General features: G+C 48.7%; 75 non-coding genes across 75 annotated transcripts; all 75 read left to right on the forward strand.

Annotated features, from left to right (window-relative positions):
- Window positions 1-106: 106 nt before the first annotated feature.
- Window positions 107-225, forward strand: LOC138555157 (5S ribosomal RNA). The gene has a single exon (XR_011297946.1). It is a non-coding gene; the product is annotated as a 5S ribosomal RNA (ribosomal RNA).
- A 106-nt stretch (window positions 226-331) lies between these two features.
- Window positions 332-450, forward strand: LOC138555044 (5S ribosomal RNA). The gene has a single exon (XR_011297835.1). It is a non-coding gene; the product is annotated as a 5S ribosomal RNA (ribosomal RNA).
- Window positions 451-924: 474 nt separating this feature from the next.
- LOC138554896 (5S ribosomal RNA) lies at window positions 925-1,043 on the forward strand. Its single transcript, XR_011297692.1, has one exon. It is a non-coding gene; the product is annotated as a 5S ribosomal RNA (ribosomal RNA).
- A 106-nt stretch (window positions 1,044-1,149) lies between these two features.
- Window positions 1,150-1,268, forward strand: LOC138554897 (5S ribosomal RNA). The gene has a single exon (XR_011297693.1). It is a non-coding gene; the product is annotated as a 5S ribosomal RNA (ribosomal RNA).
- Window positions 1,269-1,374: 106 nt separating this feature from the next.
- LOC138554899 (5S ribosomal RNA) lies at window positions 1,375-1,493 on the forward strand. The gene has a single exon (XR_011297695.1). It is a non-coding gene; the product is annotated as a 5S ribosomal RNA (ribosomal RNA).
- A 474-nt stretch (window positions 1,494-1,967) lies between these two features.
- Window positions 1,968-2,086, forward strand: LOC138555029 (5S ribosomal RNA). The gene has a single exon (XR_011297820.1). It is a non-coding gene; the product is annotated as a 5S ribosomal RNA (ribosomal RNA).
- A 106-nt stretch (window positions 2,087-2,192) lies between these two features.
- LOC138554900 (5S ribosomal RNA) lies at window positions 2,193-2,311 on the forward strand. The gene has a single exon (XR_011297696.1). It is a non-coding gene; the product is annotated as a 5S ribosomal RNA (ribosomal RNA).
- A 106-nt stretch (window positions 2,312-2,417) lies between these two features.
- On the forward strand, window positions 2,418-2,536 carry LOC138554901 (5S ribosomal RNA). The gene has a single exon (XR_011297697.1). It is a non-coding gene; the product is annotated as a 5S ribosomal RNA (ribosomal RNA).
- Window positions 2,537-2,642: 106 nt separating this feature from the next.
- Window positions 2,643-2,761, forward strand: LOC138554902 (5S ribosomal RNA). The gene has a single exon (XR_011297698.1). It is a non-coding gene; the product is annotated as a 5S ribosomal RNA (ribosomal RNA).
- Window positions 2,762-2,867: 106 nt separating this feature from the next.
- Window positions 2,868-2,986, forward strand: LOC138554903 (5S ribosomal RNA). Its single transcript, XR_011297699.1, has one exon. It is a non-coding gene; the product is annotated as a 5S ribosomal RNA (ribosomal RNA).
- A 106-nt stretch (window positions 2,987-3,092) lies between these two features.
- On the forward strand, window positions 3,093-3,211 carry LOC138555139 (5S ribosomal RNA). Its single transcript, XR_011297928.1, has one exon. It is a non-coding gene; the product is annotated as a 5S ribosomal RNA (ribosomal RNA).
- Window positions 3,212-3,317: 106 nt separating this feature from the next.
- Window positions 3,318-3,436, forward strand: LOC138555069 (5S ribosomal RNA). Its single transcript, XR_011297859.1, has one exon. It is a non-coding gene; the product is annotated as a 5S ribosomal RNA (ribosomal RNA).
- A 106-nt stretch (window positions 3,437-3,542) lies between these two features.
- Window positions 3,543-3,661, forward strand: LOC138554904 (5S ribosomal RNA). Its single transcript, XR_011297700.1, has one exon. It is a non-coding gene; the product is annotated as a 5S ribosomal RNA (ribosomal RNA).
- Window positions 3,662-3,767: 106 nt separating this feature from the next.
- Window positions 3,768-3,886, forward strand: LOC138555108 (5S ribosomal RNA). Its single transcript, XR_011297897.1, has one exon. It is a non-coding gene; the product is annotated as a 5S ribosomal RNA (ribosomal RNA).
- Window positions 3,887-3,992: 106 nt separating this feature from the next.
- Window positions 3,993-4,111, forward strand: LOC138554905 (5S ribosomal RNA). Its single transcript, XR_011297701.1, has one exon. It is a non-coding gene; the product is annotated as a 5S ribosomal RNA (ribosomal RNA).
- A 474-nt stretch (window positions 4,112-4,585) lies between these two features.
- LOC138554906 (5S ribosomal RNA) lies at window positions 4,586-4,704 on the forward strand. The gene has a single exon (XR_011297702.1). It is a non-coding gene; the product is annotated as a 5S ribosomal RNA (ribosomal RNA).
- Window positions 4,705-4,810: 106 nt separating this feature from the next.
- On the forward strand, window positions 4,811-4,929 carry LOC138554907 (5S ribosomal RNA). Its single transcript, XR_011297703.1, has one exon. It is a non-coding gene; the product is annotated as a 5S ribosomal RNA (ribosomal RNA).
- Window positions 4,930-5,035: 106 nt separating this feature from the next.
- On the forward strand, window positions 5,036-5,154 carry LOC138555090 (5S ribosomal RNA). The gene has a single exon (XR_011297879.1). It is a non-coding gene; the product is annotated as a 5S ribosomal RNA (ribosomal RNA).
- A 106-nt stretch (window positions 5,155-5,260) lies between these two features.
- LOC138555030 (5S ribosomal RNA) lies at window positions 5,261-5,379 on the forward strand. Its single transcript, XR_011297821.1, has one exon. It is a non-coding gene; the product is annotated as a 5S ribosomal RNA (ribosomal RNA).
- A 106-nt stretch (window positions 5,380-5,485) lies between these two features.
- On the forward strand, window positions 5,486-5,604 carry LOC138554908 (5S ribosomal RNA). The gene has a single exon (XR_011297704.1). It is a non-coding gene; the product is annotated as a 5S ribosomal RNA (ribosomal RNA).
- Window positions 5,605-5,710: 106 nt separating this feature from the next.
- Window positions 5,711-5,829, forward strand: LOC138554910 (5S ribosomal RNA). Its single transcript, XR_011297706.1, has one exon. It is a non-coding gene; the product is annotated as a 5S ribosomal RNA (ribosomal RNA).
- A 106-nt stretch (window positions 5,830-5,935) lies between these two features.
- Window positions 5,936-6,054, forward strand: LOC138554911 (5S ribosomal RNA). The gene has a single exon (XR_011297707.1). It is a non-coding gene; the product is annotated as a 5S ribosomal RNA (ribosomal RNA).
- A 106-nt stretch (window positions 6,055-6,160) lies between these two features.
- Window positions 6,161-6,279, forward strand: LOC138554912 (5S ribosomal RNA). The gene has a single exon (XR_011297708.1). It is a non-coding gene; the product is annotated as a 5S ribosomal RNA (ribosomal RNA).
- A 106-nt stretch (window positions 6,280-6,385) lies between these two features.
- On the forward strand, window positions 6,386-6,504 carry LOC138555140 (5S ribosomal RNA). Its single transcript, XR_011297929.1, has one exon. It is a non-coding gene; the product is annotated as a 5S ribosomal RNA (ribosomal RNA).
- Window positions 6,505-6,610: 106 nt separating this feature from the next.
- Window positions 6,611-6,729, forward strand: LOC138555070 (5S ribosomal RNA). The gene has a single exon (XR_011297860.1). It is a non-coding gene; the product is annotated as a 5S ribosomal RNA (ribosomal RNA).
- A 106-nt stretch (window positions 6,730-6,835) lies between these two features.
- On the forward strand, window positions 6,836-6,954 carry LOC138554913 (5S ribosomal RNA). Its single transcript, XR_011297709.1, has one exon. It is a non-coding gene; the product is annotated as a 5S ribosomal RNA (ribosomal RNA).
- Window positions 6,955-7,060: 106 nt separating this feature from the next.
- On the forward strand, window positions 7,061-7,179 carry LOC138555158 (5S ribosomal RNA). The gene has a single exon (XR_011297947.1). It is a non-coding gene; the product is annotated as a 5S ribosomal RNA (ribosomal RNA).
- Window positions 7,180-7,285: 106 nt separating this feature from the next.
- On the forward strand, window positions 7,286-7,404 carry LOC138554914 (5S ribosomal RNA). The gene has a single exon (XR_011297710.1). It is a non-coding gene; the product is annotated as a 5S ribosomal RNA (ribosomal RNA).
- Window positions 7,405-7,878: 474 nt separating this feature from the next.
- On the forward strand, window positions 7,879-7,997 carry LOC138554915 (5S ribosomal RNA). Its single transcript, XR_011297711.1, has one exon. It is a non-coding gene; the product is annotated as a 5S ribosomal RNA (ribosomal RNA).
- A 106-nt stretch (window positions 7,998-8,103) lies between these two features.
- Window positions 8,104-8,222, forward strand: LOC138554916 (5S ribosomal RNA). Its single transcript, XR_011297712.1, has one exon. It is a non-coding gene; the product is annotated as a 5S ribosomal RNA (ribosomal RNA).
- Window positions 8,223-8,328: 106 nt separating this feature from the next.
- On the forward strand, window positions 8,329-8,447 carry LOC138554917 (5S ribosomal RNA). The gene has a single exon (XR_011297713.1). It is a non-coding gene; the product is annotated as a 5S ribosomal RNA (ribosomal RNA).
- Window positions 8,448-8,921: 474 nt separating this feature from the next.
- Window positions 8,922-9,040, forward strand: LOC138555031 (5S ribosomal RNA). Its single transcript, XR_011297822.1, has one exon. It is a non-coding gene; the product is annotated as a 5S ribosomal RNA (ribosomal RNA).
- A 106-nt stretch (window positions 9,041-9,146) lies between these two features.
- Window positions 9,147-9,265, forward strand: LOC138554918 (5S ribosomal RNA). Its single transcript, XR_011297714.1, has one exon. It is a non-coding gene; the product is annotated as a 5S ribosomal RNA (ribosomal RNA).
- A 106-nt stretch (window positions 9,266-9,371) lies between these two features.
- LOC138554919 (5S ribosomal RNA) lies at window positions 9,372-9,490 on the forward strand. The gene has a single exon (XR_011297715.1). It is a non-coding gene; the product is annotated as a 5S ribosomal RNA (ribosomal RNA).
- Window positions 9,491-9,596: 106 nt separating this feature from the next.
- LOC138555141 (5S ribosomal RNA) lies at window positions 9,597-9,715 on the forward strand. Its single transcript, XR_011297930.1, has one exon. It is a non-coding gene; the product is annotated as a 5S ribosomal RNA (ribosomal RNA).
- A 106-nt stretch (window positions 9,716-9,821) lies between these two features.
- On the forward strand, window positions 9,822-9,940 carry LOC138555072 (5S ribosomal RNA). Its single transcript, XR_011297862.1, has one exon. It is a non-coding gene; the product is annotated as a 5S ribosomal RNA (ribosomal RNA).
- A 106-nt stretch (window positions 9,941-10,046) lies between these two features.
- Window positions 10,047-10,165, forward strand: LOC138555041 (5S ribosomal RNA). Its single transcript, XR_011297832.1, has one exon. It is a non-coding gene; the product is annotated as a 5S ribosomal RNA (ribosomal RNA).
- A 106-nt stretch (window positions 10,166-10,271) lies between these two features.
- LOC138555109 (5S ribosomal RNA) lies at window positions 10,272-10,390 on the forward strand. The gene has a single exon (XR_011297898.1). It is a non-coding gene; the product is annotated as a 5S ribosomal RNA (ribosomal RNA).
- Window positions 10,391-10,496: 106 nt separating this feature from the next.
- On the forward strand, window positions 10,497-10,615 carry LOC138555086 (5S ribosomal RNA). The gene has a single exon (XR_011297875.1). It is a non-coding gene; the product is annotated as a 5S ribosomal RNA (ribosomal RNA).
- Window positions 10,616-10,721: 106 nt separating this feature from the next.
- Window positions 10,722-10,840, forward strand: LOC138554922 (5S ribosomal RNA). Its single transcript, XR_011297717.1, has one exon. It is a non-coding gene; the product is annotated as a 5S ribosomal RNA (ribosomal RNA).
- Window positions 10,841-10,946: 106 nt separating this feature from the next.
- On the forward strand, window positions 10,947-11,065 carry LOC138554923 (5S ribosomal RNA). Its single transcript, XR_011297718.1, has one exon. It is a non-coding gene; the product is annotated as a 5S ribosomal RNA (ribosomal RNA).
- Window positions 11,066-11,171: 106 nt separating this feature from the next.
- LOC138555142 (5S ribosomal RNA) lies at window positions 11,172-11,290 on the forward strand. Its single transcript, XR_011297931.1, has one exon. It is a non-coding gene; the product is annotated as a 5S ribosomal RNA (ribosomal RNA).
- Window positions 11,291-11,396: 106 nt separating this feature from the next.
- Window positions 11,397-11,515, forward strand: LOC138555073 (5S ribosomal RNA). Its single transcript, XR_011297863.1, has one exon. It is a non-coding gene; the product is annotated as a 5S ribosomal RNA (ribosomal RNA).
- Window positions 11,516-11,621: 106 nt separating this feature from the next.
- LOC138554924 (5S ribosomal RNA) lies at window positions 11,622-11,740 on the forward strand. The gene has a single exon (XR_011297719.1). It is a non-coding gene; the product is annotated as a 5S ribosomal RNA (ribosomal RNA).
- Window positions 11,741-11,846: 106 nt separating this feature from the next.
- Window positions 11,847-11,965, forward strand: LOC138555159 (5S ribosomal RNA). The gene has a single exon (XR_011297948.1). It is a non-coding gene; the product is annotated as a 5S ribosomal RNA (ribosomal RNA).
- A 106-nt stretch (window positions 11,966-12,071) lies between these two features.
- Window positions 12,072-12,190, forward strand: LOC138555045 (5S ribosomal RNA). Its single transcript, XR_011297836.1, has one exon. It is a non-coding gene; the product is annotated as a 5S ribosomal RNA (ribosomal RNA).
- A 474-nt stretch (window positions 12,191-12,664) lies between these two features.
- On the forward strand, window positions 12,665-12,783 carry LOC138554925 (5S ribosomal RNA). The gene has a single exon (XR_011297720.1). It is a non-coding gene; the product is annotated as a 5S ribosomal RNA (ribosomal RNA).
- Window positions 12,784-12,889: 106 nt separating this feature from the next.
- LOC138554926 (5S ribosomal RNA) lies at window positions 12,890-13,008 on the forward strand. Its single transcript, XR_011297721.1, has one exon. It is a non-coding gene; the product is annotated as a 5S ribosomal RNA (ribosomal RNA).
- A 106-nt stretch (window positions 13,009-13,114) lies between these two features.
- LOC138554927 (5S ribosomal RNA) lies at window positions 13,115-13,233 on the forward strand. Its single transcript, XR_011297722.1, has one exon. It is a non-coding gene; the product is annotated as a 5S ribosomal RNA (ribosomal RNA).
- Window positions 13,234-13,707: 474 nt separating this feature from the next.
- On the forward strand, window positions 13,708-13,826 carry LOC138555032 (5S ribosomal RNA). The gene has a single exon (XR_011297823.1). It is a non-coding gene; the product is annotated as a 5S ribosomal RNA (ribosomal RNA).
- Window positions 13,827-13,932: 106 nt separating this feature from the next.
- Window positions 13,933-14,051, forward strand: LOC138554928 (5S ribosomal RNA). Its single transcript, XR_011297723.1, has one exon. It is a non-coding gene; the product is annotated as a 5S ribosomal RNA (ribosomal RNA).
- Window positions 14,052-14,157: 106 nt separating this feature from the next.
- On the forward strand, window positions 14,158-14,276 carry LOC138554929 (5S ribosomal RNA). The gene has a single exon (XR_011297724.1). It is a non-coding gene; the product is annotated as a 5S ribosomal RNA (ribosomal RNA).
- Window positions 14,277-14,382: 106 nt separating this feature from the next.
- LOC138555143 (5S ribosomal RNA) lies at window positions 14,383-14,501 on the forward strand. Its single transcript, XR_011297932.1, has one exon. It is a non-coding gene; the product is annotated as a 5S ribosomal RNA (ribosomal RNA).
- Window positions 14,502-14,607: 106 nt separating this feature from the next.
- LOC138555074 (5S ribosomal RNA) lies at window positions 14,608-14,726 on the forward strand. Its single transcript, XR_011297864.1, has one exon. It is a non-coding gene; the product is annotated as a 5S ribosomal RNA (ribosomal RNA).
- A 106-nt stretch (window positions 14,727-14,832) lies between these two features.
- On the forward strand, window positions 14,833-14,951 carry LOC138554930 (5S ribosomal RNA). Its single transcript, XR_011297725.1, has one exon. It is a non-coding gene; the product is annotated as a 5S ribosomal RNA (ribosomal RNA).
- Window positions 14,952-15,057: 106 nt separating this feature from the next.
- LOC138555110 (5S ribosomal RNA) lies at window positions 15,058-15,176 on the forward strand. Its single transcript, XR_011297899.1, has one exon. It is a non-coding gene; the product is annotated as a 5S ribosomal RNA (ribosomal RNA).
- A 106-nt stretch (window positions 15,177-15,282) lies between these two features.
- On the forward strand, window positions 15,283-15,401 carry LOC138554931 (5S ribosomal RNA). Its single transcript, XR_011297726.1, has one exon. It is a non-coding gene; the product is annotated as a 5S ribosomal RNA (ribosomal RNA).
- Window positions 15,402-16,067: 666 nt separating this feature from the next.
- On the forward strand, window positions 16,068-16,186 carry LOC138554933 (5S ribosomal RNA). The gene has a single exon (XR_011297728.1). It is a non-coding gene; the product is annotated as a 5S ribosomal RNA (ribosomal RNA).
- A 106-nt stretch (window positions 16,187-16,292) lies between these two features.
- On the forward strand, window positions 16,293-16,411 carry LOC138554934 (5S ribosomal RNA). Its single transcript, XR_011297729.1, has one exon. It is a non-coding gene; the product is annotated as a 5S ribosomal RNA (ribosomal RNA).
- A 106-nt stretch (window positions 16,412-16,517) lies between these two features.
- LOC138555144 (5S ribosomal RNA) lies at window positions 16,518-16,636 on the forward strand. Its single transcript, XR_011297933.1, has one exon. It is a non-coding gene; the product is annotated as a 5S ribosomal RNA (ribosomal RNA).
- Window positions 16,637-16,742: 106 nt separating this feature from the next.
- LOC138555075 (5S ribosomal RNA) lies at window positions 16,743-16,861 on the forward strand. The gene has a single exon (XR_011297865.1). It is a non-coding gene; the product is annotated as a 5S ribosomal RNA (ribosomal RNA).
- A 106-nt stretch (window positions 16,862-16,967) lies between these two features.
- LOC138554935 (5S ribosomal RNA) lies at window positions 16,968-17,086 on the forward strand. The gene has a single exon (XR_011297730.1). It is a non-coding gene; the product is annotated as a 5S ribosomal RNA (ribosomal RNA).
- A 106-nt stretch (window positions 17,087-17,192) lies between these two features.
- On the forward strand, window positions 17,193-17,311 carry LOC138555111 (5S ribosomal RNA). The gene has a single exon (XR_011297900.1). It is a non-coding gene; the product is annotated as a 5S ribosomal RNA (ribosomal RNA).
- Window positions 17,312-17,417: 106 nt separating this feature from the next.
- On the forward strand, window positions 17,418-17,536 carry LOC138554936 (5S ribosomal RNA). Its single transcript, XR_011297731.1, has one exon. It is a non-coding gene; the product is annotated as a 5S ribosomal RNA (ribosomal RNA).
- A 474-nt stretch (window positions 17,537-18,010) lies between these two features.
- Window positions 18,011-18,129, forward strand: LOC138554938 (5S ribosomal RNA). Its single transcript, XR_011297732.1, has one exon. It is a non-coding gene; the product is annotated as a 5S ribosomal RNA (ribosomal RNA).
- Window positions 18,130-18,235: 106 nt separating this feature from the next.
- Window positions 18,236-18,354, forward strand: LOC138554939 (5S ribosomal RNA). Its single transcript, XR_011297733.1, has one exon. It is a non-coding gene; the product is annotated as a 5S ribosomal RNA (ribosomal RNA).
- A 106-nt stretch (window positions 18,355-18,460) lies between these two features.
- On the forward strand, window positions 18,461-18,579 carry LOC138554940 (5S ribosomal RNA). The gene has a single exon (XR_011297734.1). It is a non-coding gene; the product is annotated as a 5S ribosomal RNA (ribosomal RNA).
- Window positions 18,580-19,053: 474 nt separating this feature from the next.
- Window positions 19,054-19,172, forward strand: LOC138555033 (5S ribosomal RNA). Its single transcript, XR_011297824.1, has one exon. It is a non-coding gene; the product is annotated as a 5S ribosomal RNA (ribosomal RNA).
- A 106-nt stretch (window positions 19,173-19,278) lies between these two features.
- LOC138554941 (5S ribosomal RNA) lies at window positions 19,279-19,397 on the forward strand. Its single transcript, XR_011297735.1, has one exon. It is a non-coding gene; the product is annotated as a 5S ribosomal RNA (ribosomal RNA).
- A 106-nt stretch (window positions 19,398-19,503) lies between these two features.
- Window positions 19,504-19,622, forward strand: LOC138554942 (5S ribosomal RNA). The gene has a single exon (XR_011297736.1). It is a non-coding gene; the product is annotated as a 5S ribosomal RNA (ribosomal RNA).
- Window positions 19,623-19,728: 106 nt separating this feature from the next.
- On the forward strand, window positions 19,729-19,847 carry LOC138554943 (5S ribosomal RNA). The gene has a single exon (XR_011297737.1). It is a non-coding gene; the product is annotated as a 5S ribosomal RNA (ribosomal RNA).
- A 106-nt stretch (window positions 19,848-19,953) lies between these two features.
- On the forward strand, window positions 19,954-20,072 carry LOC138554945 (5S ribosomal RNA). The gene has a single exon (XR_011297739.1). It is a non-coding gene; the product is annotated as a 5S ribosomal RNA (ribosomal RNA).
- A 106-nt stretch (window positions 20,073-20,178) lies between these two features.
- On the forward strand, window positions 20,179-20,297 carry LOC138555145 (5S ribosomal RNA). The gene has a single exon (XR_011297934.1). It is a non-coding gene; the product is annotated as a 5S ribosomal RNA (ribosomal RNA).
- Window positions 20,298-20,403: 106 nt separating this feature from the next.
- On the forward strand, window positions 20,404-20,522 carry LOC138555076 (5S ribosomal RNA). The gene has a single exon (XR_011297866.1). It is a non-coding gene; the product is annotated as a 5S ribosomal RNA (ribosomal RNA).
- Window positions 20,523-20,628: 106 nt separating this feature from the next.
- On the forward strand, window positions 20,629-20,747 carry LOC138554946 (5S ribosomal RNA). Its single transcript, XR_011297740.1, has one exon. It is a non-coding gene; the product is annotated as a 5S ribosomal RNA (ribosomal RNA).
- The last annotated feature ends 23 nt before the right edge of the window (window positions 20,748-20,770 follow it).

Genomic DNA, 20,770 nt, shown 5'->3' on the forward strand with positions numbered 1-20,770 from the left:
TTTTTGTGCTCCAAGTTCAGGAAGTGAGCCATTTCTCAATTGCCTTTCAAAACTGCAAGGTCTAGCCGACTAGATGCTTAAAAGTACAAAACTCACTAGGCCCAGAGCCTACACCCACACCACACTGAATGCGCCCGATCTCGTCTGATCTCGGAAGCTAAGCAGTGTCGGGCCTAGTTAGTACCTGGATGGGAGACCGCCTGGGAATACCAGGTGCCGTAGGCTTTTTTGTGCTCCAAATTCAGGAAGTGAGCCATTTCTCAATTGCCTTTCAAAACTGCAAGGTCTAGCCGACTAGATGCTTAAAAGTACAAAACTCACTAGGCCCAGAGCCTACGGCCACACCACACTGAATGCGCCTGATCTCGTCTGATCTCGGAAGCTAAGCAGTGTCGGGCCTAGTTAGTACCTGGATGGGAGACCGCCTGGGAATACCAGGTGCTGTAGGCTATTTTGTGCTCCATGATTAGTAATTGCACAACTTCTCAATTACTTTTCAAATTTGGTATGTTTCCAAAATAATTTTATCCCGTTTTATAGCGGAAATGTTGGACAACATTATGAGGGCTGGAGCTACCTATTTACATATAATTAGCATACAGGTAGTGTGTTCATGGGTAATAAATCGACTTTCACATGTAATGCAGTACAGAGAATATTGAGTCCTTCAAGAGGCATGAAAGAAAGCCGTTATTGTGTTGATTGTTCTCTCCACCTCCCTGCAACAGAAACAGGATGGATGGATTAAAGTTATCCTACCAGACATAGGAGTCCTGAATGGGCCCACCAGTCTTATATATCTCGCCTGATCGAGCCTGATCGAGCGCTGATCGAGCGATGAGCGTGGTATCATGTTGCAAGTGGCTGCATGGCTTAGCTTACTAAATGCAAATGCATAAGAGTAATATTCTTAGCATTTCTAGAGCCTACGGCCACACCACACTGAATGCGCCCGATCTCGTCTGATCTCGGAAGCTAAGCAGTGTCGGGCCTAGTTAGTACCTGGATGGGAGACCGCCTGGGAATACCAGGTGCTGTAGGCTTTTTTGTGCTCCAAGTTCAGGAAGTGAGCCATTTCTCAATTGCCTTTCAAAACTGCAAGGTCTAGCCGACTAGATGCTTAAAAGTACAAAACTCACTAGGCCCAGAGCCTACGGCCACACCACACTGAATGCGCCCGATCTCGTCTGATCTCGGAAGCTAAGCAGTGTCGGGCCTAGTTAGTACCTGGATGGGAGACCGCCTGGGAATACCAGGTGCTGTAGGCTTTTTTGTGCTCCAAGTTCAGGAAGTGAGCCATTTCTCAATTGCCTTTCAAAACTGCAAGGTCTAGCCGACTAGATGCTTAAAAGTACAAAACTCACTAGGCCCAGAGCCTACGGCCACACCACACTGAATGCGCCCGATCTCGTCTGATCTCGGAAGCTAAGCAGTGTCGGGCCTAGTTAGTACCTGGATGGGAGACCGCCTGGGAATACCAGGTGCTGTAGGCTATTTTGTGCTCCATGATTAGTAATTGCACAACTTCTCAATTACTTTTCAAATTTGGTATGTTTCCAAAATAATTTTATCCCGTTTTATAGCGGAAATGTTGGACAACATTATGAGGGCTGGAGCTACCTATTTACATATAATTAGCATACAGGTAGTGTGTTCATGGGTAATAAATCGACTTTCACATGTAATGCAGTACAGAGAATATTGAGTCCTTCAAGAGGCATGAAAGAAAGCCGTTATTGTGTTGATTGTTCTCTCCACCTCCCTGCAACAGAAACAGGATGGATGGATTAAAGTTATCCTACCAGACATAGGAGTCCTGAATGGGCCCACCAGTCTTATATATCTCGCCTGATCGAGCCTGATCGAGCGCTGATCGAGCGATGAGCGTGGTATCATGTTGCAAGTGGCTGCATGGCTTAGCTTACTAAATGCAAATGCATAAGAGTAATATTCTTAGCATTTCTAGAGCCTACGGCCACACCACACTGAATGCGCCCGATCTCGTCTGATCTCGGAAGCTAAGCAGTGTCGGGCCTAGTTAGTACCTTGATGGGAGACCGCCTGGGAATACCAGGTGCTGTAGGCTTTTTTGTGCTCCAAGTTCAGGAAGTGAGCCATTTCTCAATTGCCTTTCAAAACTGCAAGGTCTAGCCGACTAGATGCTTAAAAGTACAAAACTCACTAGGCCCAGAGCCTACGGCCACACCACACTGAATGCGCCCGATCTCGTCTGATCTCGGAAGCTAAGCAGTGTCGGGCCTAGTTAGTACCTGGATGGGAGACCGCCTGGGAATACCAGGTGCTGTAGGCTTTTTCGTGCTCCAAGTTCAGGAAGTGAGCCATTTCTCAATTGCCTTTCAAAACTGCAAGGTCTAGCCGACTAGATGCTTAAAAGTACAAAACTCACTAGGCCCAGAGCCTACGGCCACACCACACTGAATGCGCCCGATCTCGTCTGATCTCGGAAGCTAAGCAGTGTCGGGCCTAGTTAGTACCTGGATGGGAGACCGCCTGGGAATACCAGGTGCTGTAGGCTTTTTTGTGCTCCAAATTCAGGAAGTGAGCCATTTCTCAATTGCCTTTCAAAACTGCAAGGTCTAGCCGACTAGATGCTTAAAAGTACAAAACTCACTAGGCCCAGAGCCTACGGCCACACCACACTGAATGCGCCCGATCTCGTCTGATCTCGGAAGCTAAGCAGTGTCGGGCCTAGTTAGTACCTGGATGGGAGACCGCCTGGGAATACCAGGTGCTGTAGGCTTTTTTGTGCTCCAAGTTCAGGAAGTGAGCCATTTCTCAATTGCCTTTCAAAACTGCAAGGTCTAGCCGACTAGATGCTTAAAAGTACAAAACTCACTAGGCCCAGAGCCTACGGCCACACCACACTGAATGCGCCCGATCTCGTCTGATCTCGGAAGCTAAGCAGTGTCGGGCCTAGTTAGTACCTGGATGGGAGACCGCCTGGGAATACCAGGTGCTGTAGGCTTTTTTGTGCTCCAAGTTCAGGAAGTGAGCCATTTCTCAATTGCCTTTCAAAACTGCAAGGTCTAGCCGACTAGATGCTTAAAAGTACAAAACTCACTAGGCCCAGAGCCTACGGCCACACCACACTGAATGCGCCTGATCTCGTCTGATCTCGGAAGCTAAGCAGTGTCGGGCCTAGTTAGTAACTGGATGGGAGACCGCCTGGGAATACCAGGTGCTGTAGGCTTTTTTGTGCTCCAAGTTCAGGAAGTGAGCCATTTCTCAATTGCCTTTCAAAACTGCAAGGTCTAGCCGACTAGATGCTTAAAAGTACAAAACTCACTAGGCCCAGAGCCTACGGCCACACCACACTGAATGCGCCCGATCTCGTCTGATCTCGGAAGCTAAGCAGTGTCGGGCCTAGTTAGTACCTGGATGGGAGACCGCCTGGGAATACCAGGTGCTGTAGACTTTTTTGTGCTCCAAATTCAGGAAGTGAGCCATTTCTCAATTGCCTTTCAAAACTGCAAGGTCTAGCCGACTAGATGCTTAAAAGTACAAAACTCACTAGGCCGAGAGCCTACGGCCACACCACACTGAATGCGCCCGATCTCGTCTGATCTCGGAAGCTAAGCAGTGTCGGGCCTAGTTAGTACCTGGATGGGAGACCGCCTGGGAATACCAGGTGCTGTAGGCTTTTTTGTGCTCCAAGTTCAGGAAGTGAGCCATTTCTCAATTGCCTTTCAAAACTGCAAGGTCTAGCCGACTAGATGCTTAAAAGTACAAAACTCACTAGGCCCAGAGCCTACACCCACACCACACTGAATGCGCCCGATCTCGTCTGATCTCGGAAGCTAAGCAGTGTCGGGCCTAGTTAGTACCTGGATGGGAGACCGCCTGGGAATACCAGGTGCTGTAGGCTTTTTTGTGCTCCAAATTCAGGAAGTGAGCCATTTCTCAATTGCCTTTCAAAACTGCAAGGTCTAGCCGACTAGATGCTTAAAAGTACAAAACTCACTAGGCCCAGAGCCTACGGCCACACCACACTGAATGCGCCCGATCTCGTCTGATCTCGGAAGCTAAGCAGTGTCGGGCCTAGTTAGTACCTGGATGGGAGACCGCCTGGGAATACCAGGTGCTGTAGGCTATTTTGTGCTCCATGATTAGTAATTGCACAACTTCTCAATTACTTTTCAAATTTGGTATGTTTCCAAAATAATTTTATCCCGTTTTATAGCGGAAATGTTGGACAACATTATGAGGGCTGGAGCTACCTATTTACATATAATTAGCATACAGGTAGTGTGTTCATGGGTAATAAATCGACTTTCACATGTAATGCAGTACAGAGAATATTGAGTCCTTCAAGAGGCATGAAAGAAAGCCGTTATTGTGTTGATTGTTCTCTCCACCTCCCTGCAACAGAAACAGGATGGATGGATTAAAGTTATCCTACCAGACATAGGAGTCCTGAATGGGCCCACCAGTCTTATATATCTCGCCTGATCGAGCCTGATCGAGCGCTGATCGAGCGATGAGCGTGGTATCATGTTGCAAGTGGCTGCATGGCTTAGCTTACTAAATGCAAATGCATAAGAGTAATATTCTTAGCATTTCTAGAGCCTACGGCCACACCACACTGAATGCGCCCGATCTCGTCTGATCTCGGAAGCTAAGCAGTGTCGGGCCTAGTTAGTACCTGGATGGGAGACCGCCTGGGAATACCAGGTGCTGTAGGCTTTTTTGTGCTCCAAGTTCAGGAAGTGAGCCATTTCTCAATTGCCTTTCAAAACTGCAAGGTCTAGCCGACTAGATGCTTAAAAGTACAAAACTCACTAGGCCCAGAGCCTACGGCCACACCACACTGAATGCGCCCGATCTCGTCTGATCTCGGAAGCTAAGCAGTGTCGGGCCTAGTTAGTACCTGGATGGGAGACCGCCTGGGAATACCAGGTGCTGTAGGCTTTTTTGTGCTCCAAGTTCAGGAAGTGAGCCATTTCTCAATTGCCTTTCAAAACTGCAAGGTCTAGTCGACTAGATGCTTAAAAGTACAAAACTCACTAGGACCAGAGCCTACGGCCACACCACACTGAATGCGCCCGATCTCGTCTGATCTCGGAAGCTAAGCAGTGTCGGGTCTAGTTAGTACCTGGATGGGAGACCGCCTGGGAATACCAGGTGCTGTAGGCTTTTTTGTGCTCCAAGTTCAGGAAGTGAGCCATTTCTCAATTGCCTTTCAAAACTGCAAGGTCTAGCCGACTAGATGCTTAAAAGTACAAAACTCACTAGGCCCAGAGCCTACGGCCACACCACACTGAATGCGCCCGATCTCGTCTGATCTCGGAAGCTAAGCAGTGTCGGGCCTAGTTAGTACCTTGATGGGAGACCGCCTGGGAATACCAGGTGCTGTAGGCTTTTTTGTGCTCCAAGTTCAGGAAGTGAGCCATTTCTCAATTGCCTTTCAAAACTGCAAGGTCTAGCCGACTAGATGCTTAAAAGTACAAAACTCACTAGGCCCAGAGCCTACGGCCACACCACACTGAATGCGCCCGATCTCGTCTGATCTCGGAAGCTAAGCAGTGTCGGGCCTAGTTAGTACCTGGATGGGAGACCGCCTGGGAATACCAGGTGCTGTAGGCTTTTTCGTGCTCCAAGTTCAGGAAGTGAGCCATTTCTCAATTGCCTTTCAAAACTGCAAGGTCTAGCCGACTAGATGCTTAAAAGTACAAAACTCACTAGGCCCAGAGCCTACGGCCACACCACACTGAATGCGCCCGATCTCGTCTGATCTCGGAAGCTAAGCAGTGTCGGGCCTAGTTAGTACCTGGATGGGAGACCGCCTGGGAATACCAGGTGCTGTAGGCTTTTTTGTGCTCCAAATTCAGGAAGTGAGCCATTTCTCAATTGCCTTTCAAAACTGCAAGATCTAGCCGACTAGATGCTTAAAAGTACAAAACTCACTAGGCCCAGAGCCTACGGCCACACCACACTGAATGCGCCCGATCTCGTCTGATCTCGGAAGCTAAGCAGTGTCGGGCCTAGTTAGTACCTGGATGGGAGACCGCCTGGGAATACCAGGTGCTGTAGGCTTTTTTGTGCTCCAAGTTCAGGAAGTGAGCCATTTCTCAATTGCCTTTCAAAACTGCAAGGTCTAGCCGACTAGATGCTTAAAAGTACAAAACTCACTAGGACCAGAGCCTACGGCCACACCACACTGAATGCGCCCGATCTCGTCTGATCTCGGAAGCTAAGCAGTGTCGGGCCTAGTTAGTACCTGGATGGGAGACCGCCTGGGAATACCAGGTGCTGTAGGCTTTTTTGTGCTCCAAGTTCAGGAAGTGAGCCATTTCTCAATTGCCTTTCAAAACTGCAAGGTCTAGCCGACTAGATGCTTAAAAGTACAAAACTCACTAGGCCCAGAGCCTACGGCCACACCACACTGAATGCGCCTGATCTCGTCTGATCTCGGAAGCTAAGCAGTGTCGGGCCTAGTTAGTAACTGGATGGGAGACCGCCTGGGAATACCAGGTGCTGTAGGCTTTTTTGTGCTCCAAGTTCAGGAAGTGAGCCATTTCTCAATTGCCTTTCAAAACTGCAAGGTCTAGCCGACTAGATGCTTAAAAGTACAAAACTCACTAGGCCCAGAGCCTACGGCCACACCACACTGAATGCGCCCGATCTCGTCTGATCTCGGAAGCTAAGCAGTGTCGGGCCTAGTTAGTACCTGGATGGGAGACCGCCTGGGAATACCAGGTGCTGTAGACTTTTTTGTGCTCCAAATTCAGGAAGTGAGCCATTTCTCAATTGCCTTTCAAAACTGCAAGGTCTAGCCGACTAGATGCTTAAAAGTACAAAACTCACTAGGCCGAGAGCCTACGGCCACACCACACTGAATGCGCCCGATCTCGTCTGATCTCGGAAGCTAAGCAGTGTCGGGCCTAGTTAGTACCTGGATGGGAGACCGCCTGGGAATACCAGGTGCTGTAGGCTTTTTTGTGCTCCAAGTTCAGGAAGTGAGCCATTTCTCAATTGCCTTTCAAAACTGCAAGGTCTAGCCGACTAGATGCTTAAAAGTACAAAACTCACTAGGCCCAGAGCCTACACCCACACCACACTGAATGCGCCCGATCTCGTCTGATCTCGGAAGCTAAGCAGTGTCGGGCCTAGTTAGTACCTGGATGGGAGACCGCCTGGGAATACCAGGTGCCGTAGGCTTTTTTGTGCTCCAAATTCAGGAAGTGAGCCATTTCTCAATTGCCTTTCAAAACTGCAAGGTCTAGCCGACTAGATGCTTAAAAGTACAAAACTCACTAGGCCCAGAGCCTACGGCCACACCACACTGAATGCGCCCGATCTCGTCTGATCTCGGAAGCTAAGCAGTGTCGGGCCTAGTTAGTACCTGGATGGGAGACCGCCTGGGAATACCAGGTGCTGTAGGCTATTTTGTGCTCCATGATTAGTAATTGCACAACTTCTCAATTACTTTTCAAATTTGGTATGTTTCCAAAATAATTTTATCCCGTTTTATAGCGGAAATGTTGGACAACATTATGAGGGCTGGAGCTACCTATTTACATATAATTAGCATACAGGTAGTGTGTTCATGGGTAATAAATCGACTTTCACATGTAATGCAGTACAGAGAATATTGAGTCCTTCAAGAGGCATGAAAGAAAGCCGTTATTGTGTTGATTGTTCTCTCCACCTCCCTGCAACAGAAACAGGATGGATGGATTAAAGTTATCCTACCAGACATAGGAGTCCTGAATGGGCCCACCAGTCTTATATATCTCGCCTGATCGAGCCTGATCGAGCGCTGATCGAGCGATGAGCGTGGTATCATGTTGCAAGTGGCTGCATGGCTTAGCTTACTAAATGCAAATGCATAAGAGTAATATTCTTAGCATTTCTAGAGCCTACGGCCACACCACACTGAATGCGCCCGATCTCGTCTGATCTCGGAAGCTAAGCAGTGTCGGGCCTAGTTAGTACCTGGATGGGAGACCGCCTGGGAATACCAGGTGCTGTAGGCTTTTTTGTGCTCCAAGTTCAGGAAGTGAGCCATTTCTCAATTGCCTTTCAAAACTGCAAGGTCTAGCCGACTAGATGCTTAAAAGTACAAAACTCACTAGGCCCAGAGCCTACGGCCACACCACACTGAATGCGCCCGATCTCGTCTGATCTCGGAAGCTAAGCAGTGTCGGGCCTAGTTAGTACCTGGATGGGAGACCGCCTGGGAATACCAGGTGCTGTAGGCTTTTTTGTGCTCCAAGTTCAGGAAGTGAGCCATTTCTCAATTGCCTTTCAAAACTGCAAGGTCTAGCCGACTAGATGCTTAAAAGTACAAAACTCACTAGGCCCAGAGCCTACGGCCACACCACACTGAATGCGCCCGATCTCGTCTGATCTCGGAAGCTAAGCAGTGTCGGGCCTAGTTAGTACCTGGATGGGAGACCGCCTGGGAATACCAGGTGCTGTAGGCTATTTTGTGCTCCATGATTAGTAATTGCACAACTTCTCAATTACTTTTCAAATTTGGTATGTTTCCAAAATAATTTTATCCCGTTTTATAGCGGAAATGTTGGACAACATTATGAGGGCTGGAGCTACCTATTTACATATAATTAGCATACAGGTAGTGTGTTCATGGGTAATAAATCGACTTTCACATGTAATGCAGTACAGAGAATATTGAGTCCTTCAAGAGGCATGAAAGAAAGCCGTTATTGTGTTGATTGTTCTCTCCACCTCCCTGCAACAGAAACAGGATGGATGGATTAAAGTTATCCTACCAGACATAGGAGTCCTGAATGGGCCCACCAGTCTTATATATCTCGCCTGATCGAGCCTGATCGAGCGCTGATCGAGCGATGAGCGTGGTATCATGTTGCAAGTGGCTGCATGGCTTAGCTTACTAAATGCAAATGCATAAGAGTAATATTCTTAGCATTTCTAGAGCCTACGGCCACACCACACTGAATGCGCCCGATCTCGTCTGATCTCGGAAGCTAAGCAGTGTCGGGCCTAGTTAGTACCTTGATGGGAGACCGCCTGGGAATACCAGGTGCTGTAGGCTTTTTTGTGCTCCAAGTTCAGGAAGTGAGCCATTTCTCAATTGCCTTTCAAAACTGCAAGGTCTAGCCGACTAGATGCTTAAAAGTACAAAACTCACTAGGCCCAGAGCCTACGGCCACACCACACTGAATGCGCCCGATCTCGTCTGATCTCGGAAGCTAAGCAGTGTCGGGCCTAGTTAGTACCTGGATGGGAGACCGCCTGGGAATACCAGGTGCTGTAGGCTTTTTCGTGCTCCAAGTTCAGGAAGTGAGCCATTTCTCAATTGCCTTTCAAAACTGCAAGGTCTAGCCGACTAGATGCTTAAAAGTACAAAACTCACTAGGACCAGAGCCTACGGCCACACCACACTGAATGCGCCCGATCTCGTCTGATCTCGGAAGCTAAGCAGTGTCGGGCCTAGTTAGTACCTGGATGGGAGACCGCCTGGGAATACCAGGTGCTGTAGGCTTTTTTGTGCTCCAAGTTCAGGAAGTGAGCCATTTCTCAATTGCCTTTCAAAACTGCAAGGTCTAGCCGACTAGATGCTTAAAAGTACAAAACTCACTAGGCCCAGAGCCTACGGCCACACCACACTGAATGCGCCTGATCTCGTCTGATCTCGGAAGCTAAGCAGTGTCGGGCCTAGTTAGTAACTGGATGGGAGACCGCCTGGGAATACCAGGTGCTGTAGGCTTTTTTGTGCTCCAAGTTCAGGAAGTGAGCCATTTCTCAATTGCCTTTCAAAACTGCAAGGTCTAGCCGACTAGATGCTTAAAAGTACAAAACTCACTAGGCCCAGAGCCTACGGCCACACCACACTGAATGCGCCCGATCTCGTCTGATCTCGGAAGCTAAGCAGTGTCGGGCCTAGTTAGTACCTGGATGGGAGACCGCCTGGGAATACCAGGTGCTGTAGACTTTTTTGTGCTCCAAATTCAGGAAGTGAGCCATTTCTCAATTGCCTTTCAAAACTGCAAGGTCTAGCCGACTAGATGCTTAAAAGTACAAAACTCACTAGGCCGAGAGCCTACGGCCACACCACACTGAATGCGCCCGATCTCGTCTGATCTCGGAAGCTAAGCAGTGTCGGGCCTAGTTAGTACCTGGATGGGAGACCGCCTGGGAATATCAGGTGCTGTAGGCTTTTTTGTGCTCCAAGTTCAGGAAGTGAGCCATTTCTCAATTGCCTTTCAAAACTGCAAGGTCTAGCCGACTAGATGCTTAAAAGTACAAAACTCACTAGGCCCAGAGCCTACACCCACACCACACTGAATGCGCCCGATCTCGTCTGATCTCGGAAGCTAAGCAGTGTCGGGCCTAGTTAGTACCTGGATGGGAGACCGCCTGGGAATACCAGGTGCTGTAGGCTTTTTCGTGCTCCAAGTTCAGGAAGTGAGCCATTTCTCAATTGCCTTTCAAAACTGCAAGGTCTAGCCGACTAGATGCTTAAAAGTACAAAACTCACTAGGCCCAGAGCCTACGGCCACACCACACTGAATGCGCCCGATCTCGTCTGATCTCGGAAGCTAAGCAGTGTCGGGCCTAGTTAGTACATGGATGGGAGACCGCCTGGGAATACCAGGTGCTGTAGGCTTTTTTGTGCTCCAAATTCAGGAAGTGAGCCATTTCTCAATTGCCTTTCAAAACTGCAAGATCTAGCCGACTAGATGCTTAAAAGTACAAAACTCACTAGGCCCAGAGCCTACGGCCACACCACACTGAATGCGCCCGATCTCGTCTGATCTCGGAAGCTAAGCAGTGTCGGGCCTAGTTAGTACCTGGATGGGAGACCGCCTGGGAATACCAGGTGCTGTAGGCTTTTTTGTGCTCCAAGTTCAGGAAGTGAGCCATTTCTCAATTGCCTTTCAAAACTGCAAGGTCTAGCCGACTAGATGCTTAAAAGTACAAAACTCACTAGGACCAGAGCCTACGGCCACACCACACTGAATGCGCCCGATCTCGTCTGATCTCGGAAGCTAAGCAGTGTCGGGCCTAGTTAGTACCTGGATGGGAGACCGCCTGGGAATACCAGGTGCTGTAGGCTTTTTTGTGCTCCAAGTTCAGGAAGTGAGCCATTTCTCAATTGCCTTTCAAAACTGCAAGGTCTAGCCGACTAGATGCTTAAAAGTACAAAACTCACTAGGCCCAGAGCCTACGGCCACACCACACTGAATGCGCCTGATCTCGTCTGATCTCGGAAGCTAAGCAGTGTCGGGCCTAGTTAGTAACTGGATGGGAGACCGCCTGGGAATACCAGGTGCTGTAGGCTTTTTTGTGCTCCAAGTTCAGGAAGTGAGCCATTTCTCAATTGCCTTTCAAAACTGCAAGGTCTAGCCGACTAGATGCTTAAAAGTACAAAACTCACTAGGCCCAGAGCCTACGGCCACACCACACTGAATGCGCCCGATCTCGTCTGATCTCGGAAGCTAAGCAGTGTCGGGCCTAGTTAGTACCTGGATGGGAGACCGCCTGGGAATACCAGGTGCTGTAGACTTTTTTGTGCTCCAAATTCAGGAAGTGAGCCATTTCTCAATTGCCTTTCAAAACTGCAAGGTCTAGCCGACTAGATGCTTAAAAGTACAAAACTCACTAGGCCGAGAGCCTACGGCCACACCACACTGAATGCGCCCGATCTCGTCTGATCTCGGAAGCTAAGCAGTGTCGGGCCTAGTTAGTACCTGGATGGGAGACCGCCTGGGAATACCAGGTGCTGTAGGCTTTTTTGTGCTCCAAGTTCAGGAAGTGAGCCATTTCTCAATTGCCTTTCAAAACTGCAAGGTCTAGCCGACTAGATGCTTAAAAGTACAAAACTCACTAGGCCCAGAGCCTACACCCACACCACACTGAATGCGCCCGATCTCGTCTGATCTCGGAAGCTAAGCAGTGTCGGGCCTAGTTAGTACCTGGATGGGAGACCGCCTGGGAATACCAGGTGCCGTAGGCTTTTTTGTGCTCCAAATTCAGGAAGTGAGCCATTTCTCAATTGCCTTTCAAAACTGCAAGGTCTAGCCGACTAGATGCTTAAAAGTACAAAACTCACTAGGCCCAGAGCCTACGGCCACACCACACTGAATGCGCCTGATCTCGTCTGATCTCGGAAGCTAAGCAGTGTCGGGCCTAGTTAGTACCTGGATGGGAGACCGCCTGGGAATACCAGGTGCTGTAGGCTATTTTGTGCTCCATGATTAGTAATTGCACAACTTCTCAATTACTTTTCAAATTTGGTATGTTTCCAAAATAATTTTATCCCGTTTTATAGCGGAAATGTTGGACAACATTATGAGGGCTGGAGCTACCTATTTACATATAATTAGCATACAGGTAGTGTGTTCATGGGTAATAAATCGACTTTCACATGTAATGCAGTACAGAGAATATTGAGTCCTTCAAGAGGCATGAAAGAAAGCCGTTATTGTGTTGATTGTTCTCTCCACCTCCCTGCAACAGAAACAGGATGGATGGATTAAAGTTATCCTACCAGACATAGGAGTCCTGAATGGGCCCACCAGTCTTATATATCTCGCCTGATCGAGCCTGATCGAGCGCTGATCGAGCGATGAGCGTGGTATCATGTTGCAAGTGGCTGCATGGCTTAGCTTACTAAATGCAAATGCATAAGAGTAATATTCTTAGCATTTCTAGAGCCTACGGCCACACCACACTGAATGCGCCCGATCTCGTCTGATCTCGGAAGCTAAGCAGTGTCGGGCCTAGTTAGTACCTGGATGGGAGACCGCCTGGGAATACCAGGTGCTGTAGGCTTTTTTGTGCTCCAAGTTCAGGAAGTGAGCCATTTCTCAATTGCCTTTCAAAACTGCAAGGTCTAGCCGACTAGATGCTTAAAAGTACAAAACTCACTAGGCCCAGAGCCTACGGCCACACCACACTGAATGCGCCCGATCTCGTCTGATCTCGGAAGCTAAGCAGTGTCGGGCCTAGTTAGTACCTGGATGGGAGACCGCCTGGGAATACCAGGTGCTGTAGGCTTTTTTGTGCTCCAAGTTCAGGAAGTGAGCCATTTCTCAATTGCCTTTCAAAACTGCAAGGTCTAGCCGACTAGATGCTTAAAAGTACAAAACTCACTAGGCCCAGAGCCTACGGCCACACCACACTGAATGCGCCCGATCTCGTCTGATCTCGGAAGCTAAGCAGTGTCGGGCCTAGTTAGTACCTGGATGGGAGACCGCCTGGGAATACCAGGTGCTGTAGGCTATTTTGTGCTCCATGATTAGTAATTGCACAACTTCTCAATTACTTTTCAAATTTGGTATGTTTCCAAAATAATTTTATCCCGTTTTATAGCGGAAATGTTGGACAACATTATGAGGGCTGGAGCTACCTATTTACATATAATTAGCATACAGGTAGTGTGTTCATGGGTAATAAATCGACTTTCACATGTAATGCAGTACAGAGAATATTGAGTCCTTCAAGAGGCATGAAAGAAAGCCGTTATTGTGTTGATTGTTCTCTCCACCTCCCTGCAACAGAAACAGGATGGATGGATTAAAGTTATCCTACCAGACATAGGAGTCCTGAATGGGCCCACCAGTCTTATATATCTCGCCTGATCGAGCCTGATCGAGCGCTGATCGAGCGATGAGCGTGGTATCATGTTGCAAGTGGCTGCATGGCTTAGCTTACTAAATGCAAATGCATAAGAGTAATATTCTTAGCATTTCTAGAGCCTACGGCCACACCACACTGAATGCGCCCGATCTCGTCTGATCTCGGAAGCTAAGCAGTGTCGGGCCTAGTTAGTACCTTGATGGGAGACCGCCTGGGAATACCAGGTGCTGTAGGCTTTTTTGTGCTCCAAGTTCAGGAAGTGAGCCATTTCTCAATTGCCTTTCAAAACTGCAAGGTCTAGCCGACTAGATGCTTAAAAGTACAAAACTCACTAGGCCCAGAGCCTACGGCCACACCACACTGAATGCGCCCGATCTCGTCTGATCTCGGAAGCTAAGCAGTGTCGGGCCTAGTTAGTACCTGGATGGGAGACCGCCTGGGAATACCAGGTGCTGTAGGCTTTTTCGTGCTCCAAGTTCAGGAAGTGAGCCATTTCTCAATTGCCTTTCAAAACTGCAAGGTCTAGCCGACTAGATGCTTAAAAGTACAAAACTCACTAGGACCAGAGCCTACGGCCACACCACACTGAATGCGCCCGATCTCGTCTGATCTCGGAAGCTAAGCAGTGTCGGGCCTAGTTAGTACCTGGATGGGAGACCGCCTGGGAATACCAGGTGCTGTAGGCTTTTTTGTGCTCCAAGTTCAGGAAGTGAGCCATTTCTCAATTGCCTTTCAAAACAGCAAGGTCTAGCCGACTAGATGCTTAAAAGTACAAAACTCACTAGGCCCAGAGCCTACGGCCACACCACACTGAATGCGCCTGATCTCGTCTGATCTCGGAAGCTAAGCAGTGTCGGGCCTAGTTAGTAACTGGATGGGAGACCGCCTGGGAATACCAGGTGCTGTAGGCTTTTTTGTGCTCCAAGTTCAGGAAGTGAGCCATTTCTCAATTGCCTTTCAAAACTGCAAGGTCTAGCCGACTAGATGCTTAAAAGTACAAAACTCACTAGGCCCAGAGCCTACGGCCACACCACACTGAATGCGCCCGATCTCGTCTGATCTCGGAAGCTAAGCAGTGTCGGGCCTAGTTAGTACCTGGATGGGAGACCGCCTGGGAATACCAGGTGCTGTAGACTTTTTTGTGCTCCAAATTCAGGAAGTGAGCCATTTCTCAATTGCCTTTCAAAACTGCAAGGTCTAGCCGACTAGATGCTTAAAAGTACAAAACTCACTAGGCCGAGAGCCTACGGCCACACCACACTGAATGCGCCCGATCTCGTCTGATCTCGGAAGCTAAGCAGTGTCGGGCCTAGTTAGTACCTGGATGGGAGACCGCCTGGGAATACCAGGTGCTGTAGGCTTTTTTGTGCTCCAAGTTCAGGAAGTGAGCCATTTCTCAATTGCCTTTCAAAACTGCAAGGTCTAGCCGACTAGATGCTTAAAAGTACAAAACTCACTAGGCCCAGAGCCTACACCCACACCACACTGAATGCGCCCGATCTCGTCTGATCTCGGAAGCTAAGCAGTGTCGGGCCTAGTTAGTACCTGGATGGGAGACCGCCTGGGAATACCAGGTGCTGTAGGCTTTTTTGTGCTCCAAATTCAGGAAGTGAGCCATTTCTCAATTGCCTTTCAAAACTGCAAGGTCTAGCCGACTAGATGCTTAAAAGTACAAAACTCACTAGGCCCAGAGCCTACGGCCACACCACACTGAATGCGCCCGATCTCGTCTGATCTCGGAAGCTAAGCAGTGTCGGGCCTAGTTAGTACCTGGATGGGAGACCGCCTGGGAATACCAGGTGCTGTAGGCTATTTTGTGCTCCATGATTAGTAATTGCACAACTTCTCAATTACTTTTCAAATTTGGTATGTTTCCAAAATAATTTTATCCCGTTTTATAGCGGAAATGTTGGACAACATTATGAGGGCTGGAGCTACCTATTTACATATAATTAGCATACAGGTAGTGTGTTCATGGGTAATAAATCGACTTTCACATGTAATGCAGTACAGAGAATATTGAGTCCTTCAAGAGGCATGAAAGAAAGCCGTTATTGTGTTGATTGTTCTCTCCACCTCCCTGCAACAGAAACAGGATGGATGGATTAAAGTTATCCTACCAGACATAGGAGTCCTGAATGGGCCCACCAGTCTTATATATCTCGCCTGATCGAGCCTGATCGAGCGCTGATCGAGCGATGAGCGTGGTATCATGTTGCAAGTGGCTGCATGGCTTAGCTTACTAAATGCAAATGCATAAGAGTAATATTCTTAGCATTTCTAGAGCCTACGGCCACACCACACTAAGCAGTGTCGGGCCTAGTTAGTACCTGGATGGGAGACCGCCTGGGAATACCAGGTGCTGTAGGCTTTTTTGTGCTCCAAGTTCAGGAAGTGAGCCATTTCTCAATTGCCTTTCAAAACTGCAAGGTCTAGCCGACTAGATGCTTAAAAGTACAAAACTCACTAGGACCAGAGCCTACGGCCACACCACACTGAATGCGCCCGATCTCGTCTGATCTCGGAAGCTAAGCAGTGTCGGGCCTAGTTAGTACCTGGATGGGAGACCGCCTGGGAATACCAGGTGCTGTAGGCTTTTTCGTGCTCCAAGTTCAGGAAGTGAGCCATTTCTCAATTGCCTTTCAAAACTGCAAGGTCTAGCCGACTAGATGCTTAAAAGTACAAAACTCACTAGGACCAGAGCCTACGGCCACACCACACTGAATGCGCCCGATCTCGTCTGATCTCGGAAGCTAAGCAGTGTCGGGCCTAGTTAGTACCTGGATGGGAGACCGCCTGGGAATACCAGGTGCTGTAGGCTTTTTTGTGCTCCAAGTTCAGGAAGTGAGCCATTTCTCAATTGCCTTTCAAAACTGCAAGGTCTAGCCGACTAGATGCTTAAAAGTACAAAACTCACTAGGCCCAGAGCCTACGGCCACACCACACTGAATGCGCCTGATCTCGTCTGATCTCGGAAGCTAAGCAGTGTCGGGCCTAGTTAGTAACTGGATGGGAGACCGCCTGGGAATACCAGGTGCTGTAGGCTTTTTTGTGCTCCAAGTTCAGGAAGTGAGCCATTTCTCAATTGCCTTTCAAAACTGCAAGGTCTAGCCGACTAGATGCTTAAAAGTACAAAACTCACTAGGCCCAGAGCCTACGGCCACACCACACTGAATGCGCCCGATCTCGTCTGATCTCGGAAGCTAAGCAGTGTCGGGCCTAGTTAGTACCTGGATGGGAGACCGCCTGGGAATACCAGGTGCTGTAGACTTTTTTGTGCTCCAAATTCAGGAAGTGAGCCATTTCTCAATTGCCTTTCAAAACTGCAAGGTCTAGCCGACTAGATGCTTAAAAGTACAAAACTCACTAGGCCGAGAGCCTACGGCCACACCACACTGAATGCGCCCGATCTCGTCTGATCTCGGAAGCTAAGCAGTGTCGGGCCTAGTTAGTACCTGGATGGGAGACCGCCTGGGAATACCAGGTGCTGTAGGCTTTTTTGTGCTCCAAGTTCAGGAAGTGAGCCATTTCTCAATTGCCTTTCAAAACTGCAAGGTCTAGCCGACTAGATGCTTAAAAGTACAAAACTCACTAGGCCCAGAGCCTACACCCACACCACACTGAATGCGCCCGATCTCGTCTGATCTCGGAAGCTAAGCAGTGTCGGGCCTAGTTAGTACCTGGATGGGAGACCGCCTGGGAATACCAGGTGCTGTAGGCTTTTTTGTGCTCCAAATTCAGGAAGTGAGCCATTTCTCAATTGCCTTTCAAAACTGCAAGGTCTAGCCGACTAGATGCTTAAAAGTACAAAACTCAGTAGGCCCAGAGCCTACGGCCACACCACACTGAATGCGCCCGATCTCGTCTGATCTCGGAAGCTAAGCAGTGTCGGGCCTAGTTAGTACCTGGATGGGAGACCGCCTGGGAATACCAGGTGCTGTAGGCTATTTTGTGCTCCATGATTAGTAATTGCACAACTTCTCAATTACTTTTCAAATTTGGTATGTTTCCAAAATAATTTTATCCCGTTTTATAGCGGAAATGTTGGACAACATTATGAGGGCTGGAGCTACCTATTTACATATAATTAGCATACAGGTAGTGTGTTCATGGGTAATAAATCGACTTTCACATGTAATGCAGTACAGAGAATATTGAGTCCTTCAAGAGGCATGAAAGAAAGCCGTTATTGTGTTGATTGTTCTCTCCACCTCCCTGCAACAGAAACAGGATGGATGGATTAAAGTTATCCTACCAGACATAGGAGTCCTGAATGGGCCCACCAGTCTTATATATCTCGCCTGATCGAGCCTGATCGAGCGCTGATCGAGCGATGAGCGTGGTATCATGTTGCAAGTGGCTGCATGGCTTAGCTTACTAAATGCAAATGCATAAGAGTAATATTCTTAGCATTTCTAGAGCCTACGGCCACACCACACTGAATGCGCCCGATCTCGTCTGATCTCGGAAGCTAAGCAGTGTCGGGCCTAGTTAGTACCTGGATGGGAGACCGCCTGGGAATACCAGGTGCTGTAGGCTTTTTTGTGCTCCAAGTTCAGGAAGTGAGCCATTTCTCAATTGCCTTTCAAAACTGCAAGGTCTAGCCGACTAGATGCTTAAAAGTACAAAACTCACTAGGCCCAGAGCCTACGGCCACACCACACTGAATGCGCCCGATCTCGTCTGATCTCGGAAGCTAAGCAGTGTCGGGCCTAGTTAGTACCTGGATGGGAGACCGCCTGGGAATACCAGGTGCTGTAGGCTTTTTTGTGCTCCAAGTTCAGGAAGTGAGCCATTTCTCAATTGCCTTTCAAAACTGCAAGGTCTAGCCGACTAGATGCTTAAAAGTACAAAACTCACTAGGCCCAGAGCCTACGGCCACACCACACTGAATGCGCCCGATCTCGTCTGATCTCGGAAGCTAAGCAGTGTCGGGCCTAGTTAGTACCTGGATGGGAGACCGCCTGGGAATACCAGGTGCTGTAGGCTATTTTGTGCTCCATGATTAGTAATTGCACAACTTCTCAATTACTTTTCAAATTTGGTATGTTTCCAAAATAATTTTATCCCGTTTTATAGCGGAAATGTTGGACAACATTATGAGGGCTGGAGCTACCTATTTACATATAATTAGCATACAGGTAGTGTGTTCATGGGTAATAAATCGACTTTCACATGTAATGCAGTACAGAGAATATTGAGTCCTTCAAGAGGCATGAAAGAAAGCCGTTATTGTGTTGATTGTTCTCTCCACCTCCCTGCAACAGAAACAGGATGGATGGATTAAAGTTATCCTACCAGACATAGGAGTCCTGAATGGGCCCACCAGTCTTATATATCTCGCCTGATCGAGCCTGATCGAGCGCTGATCGAGCGATGAGCGTGGTATCATGTTGCAAGTGGCTGCATGGCTTAGCTTACTAAATGCAAATGCATAAGAGTAATATTCTTAGCATTTCTAGAGCCTACGGCCACACCACACTGAATGCGCCCGATCTCGTCTGATCTCGGAAGCTAAGCAGTGTCGGGCCTAGTTAGTACCTTGATGGGAGACCGCCTGGGAATACCAGGTGCTGTAGGCTTTTTTGTGCTCCAAGTTCAGGAAGTGAGCCATTTCTCAATTGCCTTTCAAAACTGCAAGGTCTAGCCGACTAGATGCTTAAAAGTACAAAACTCACTAGGCCCAGAGCCTACGGCCACACCACACTGAATGCGCCCGATCTCGTCTGATCTCGGAAGCTAAGCAGTGTCGGGCCTAGTTAGTACCTGGATGGGAGACCGCCTGGGAATACCAGGTGCTGTAGGCTTTTTCGTGCTCCAAGTTCAGGAAGTGAGCCATTTCTCAATTGCCTTTCAAAACTGCAAGGTCTAGCCGACTAGATGCTTAAAAGTACAAAACTCACTAGGCCCAGAGCCTACGGCCACACCACACTGAATGCGCCCGATCTCGTCTGATCTCGGAAGCTAAGCAGTGTCGGGCCTAGTTAGTACCTGGATGGGAGACCGCCTGGGAATACCAGGTGCTGTAGGCTTTTTTGTGCTCCAAATTCAGGAAGTGAGCCATTTCTCAATTGCCTTTCAAAACTGCAAGGTCTAGCCGACTAGATGCTTAAAAGTACAAAACTCACTAGGCCCAGAGCCTACGGCCACACCACACTGAATGCGCCCGATCTCGTCTGATCTCGGAAGCTAAGCAGTGTCGGGCCTAGTTAGTACCTGGATGGGAGACCGCCTGGGAATACCAGGTGCTGTAGGCTTTTTTGTGCTCCAAGTTCAGGAAGTGAGCCATTTCTCAATTGCCTTTCAAAACTGCAAGGTCTAGCCGACTAGATGCTTAAAAGTACAAAACTCACTAGGCCCAGAGCCTACGGCCACACCACACTGAATGCGCCCGATCTCGTCTGATCTCGGAAGCTAAGCAGTGTCGGGCCTAGTTAGTACCTGGATGGGAGACCGCCTGGGAATACCAGGTGCTGTAGGCTTTTTTGTGCTCCAAGTTCAGGAAGTGAGCCATTTCTCAATTGCCTTTCAAAACTGCAAGGTCTAGCCGACTAGATGCTTAAAAGTACAAAACTCACTAGGCCCAGAGCCTACGGCCACACCACACTGAATGCGCCTGATCTCGTCTGATCTCGGAAGCTAAGCAGTGTCGGGCCTAGTTAGTAACTGGATGGGAGACCGCCTGGGAATACCAGGTGCTGTAGGCTTTTTTGTGCTCCAAGTTCAGGAAGTGAGCCATTTCTCAATTCCCTTTCAAAACTGCAAGGTCTAGCCGACTAGATGCTTAAAAGTACAAAACTCACTAGGCCCAGAGCCTACGGCCACACCACACTGAATGCGCCCGATCTCGTCTGATCTCGGAAGCTAAGCAGTGTCGGGCCTAGTTAGTACCTGGATGGGAGACCGCCTGGGAATACCAGGTGCTGTAGACTTTTTTGTGCTCCAAATTCAGGAAGTGAGCCATTTCTCAATTGCCTTTCAAAACTGCAAGGTCTAGCCGACTAGATGCTTAAAAGTACAAAACTCACTAGGCCGAGAGCCTACGGCCACACCACACTGAATGCGCCCGATCTCGTCTGATCTCGGAAGCTAAGCAGTGTCGGGCCTAGTTAGTACCTGGATGGGAGACCGCCTGGGAATACCAGGTGCTGTAGGCTTTTTTGTGCTCCAAGTTCAGGAA

The sequence above is a fragment of the Ambystoma mexicanum genome, unplaced genomic scaffold, assembly GCF_040938575.1.
Source record: "Ambystoma mexicanum isolate Mex_15411 unplaced genomic scaffold, UKY_AmexF1_1 Mex_scaf176, whole genome shotgun sequence".
NCBI lineage: Eukaryota > Metazoa > Chordata > Amphibia > Caudata > Ambystomatidae > Ambystoma > Ambystoma mexicanum.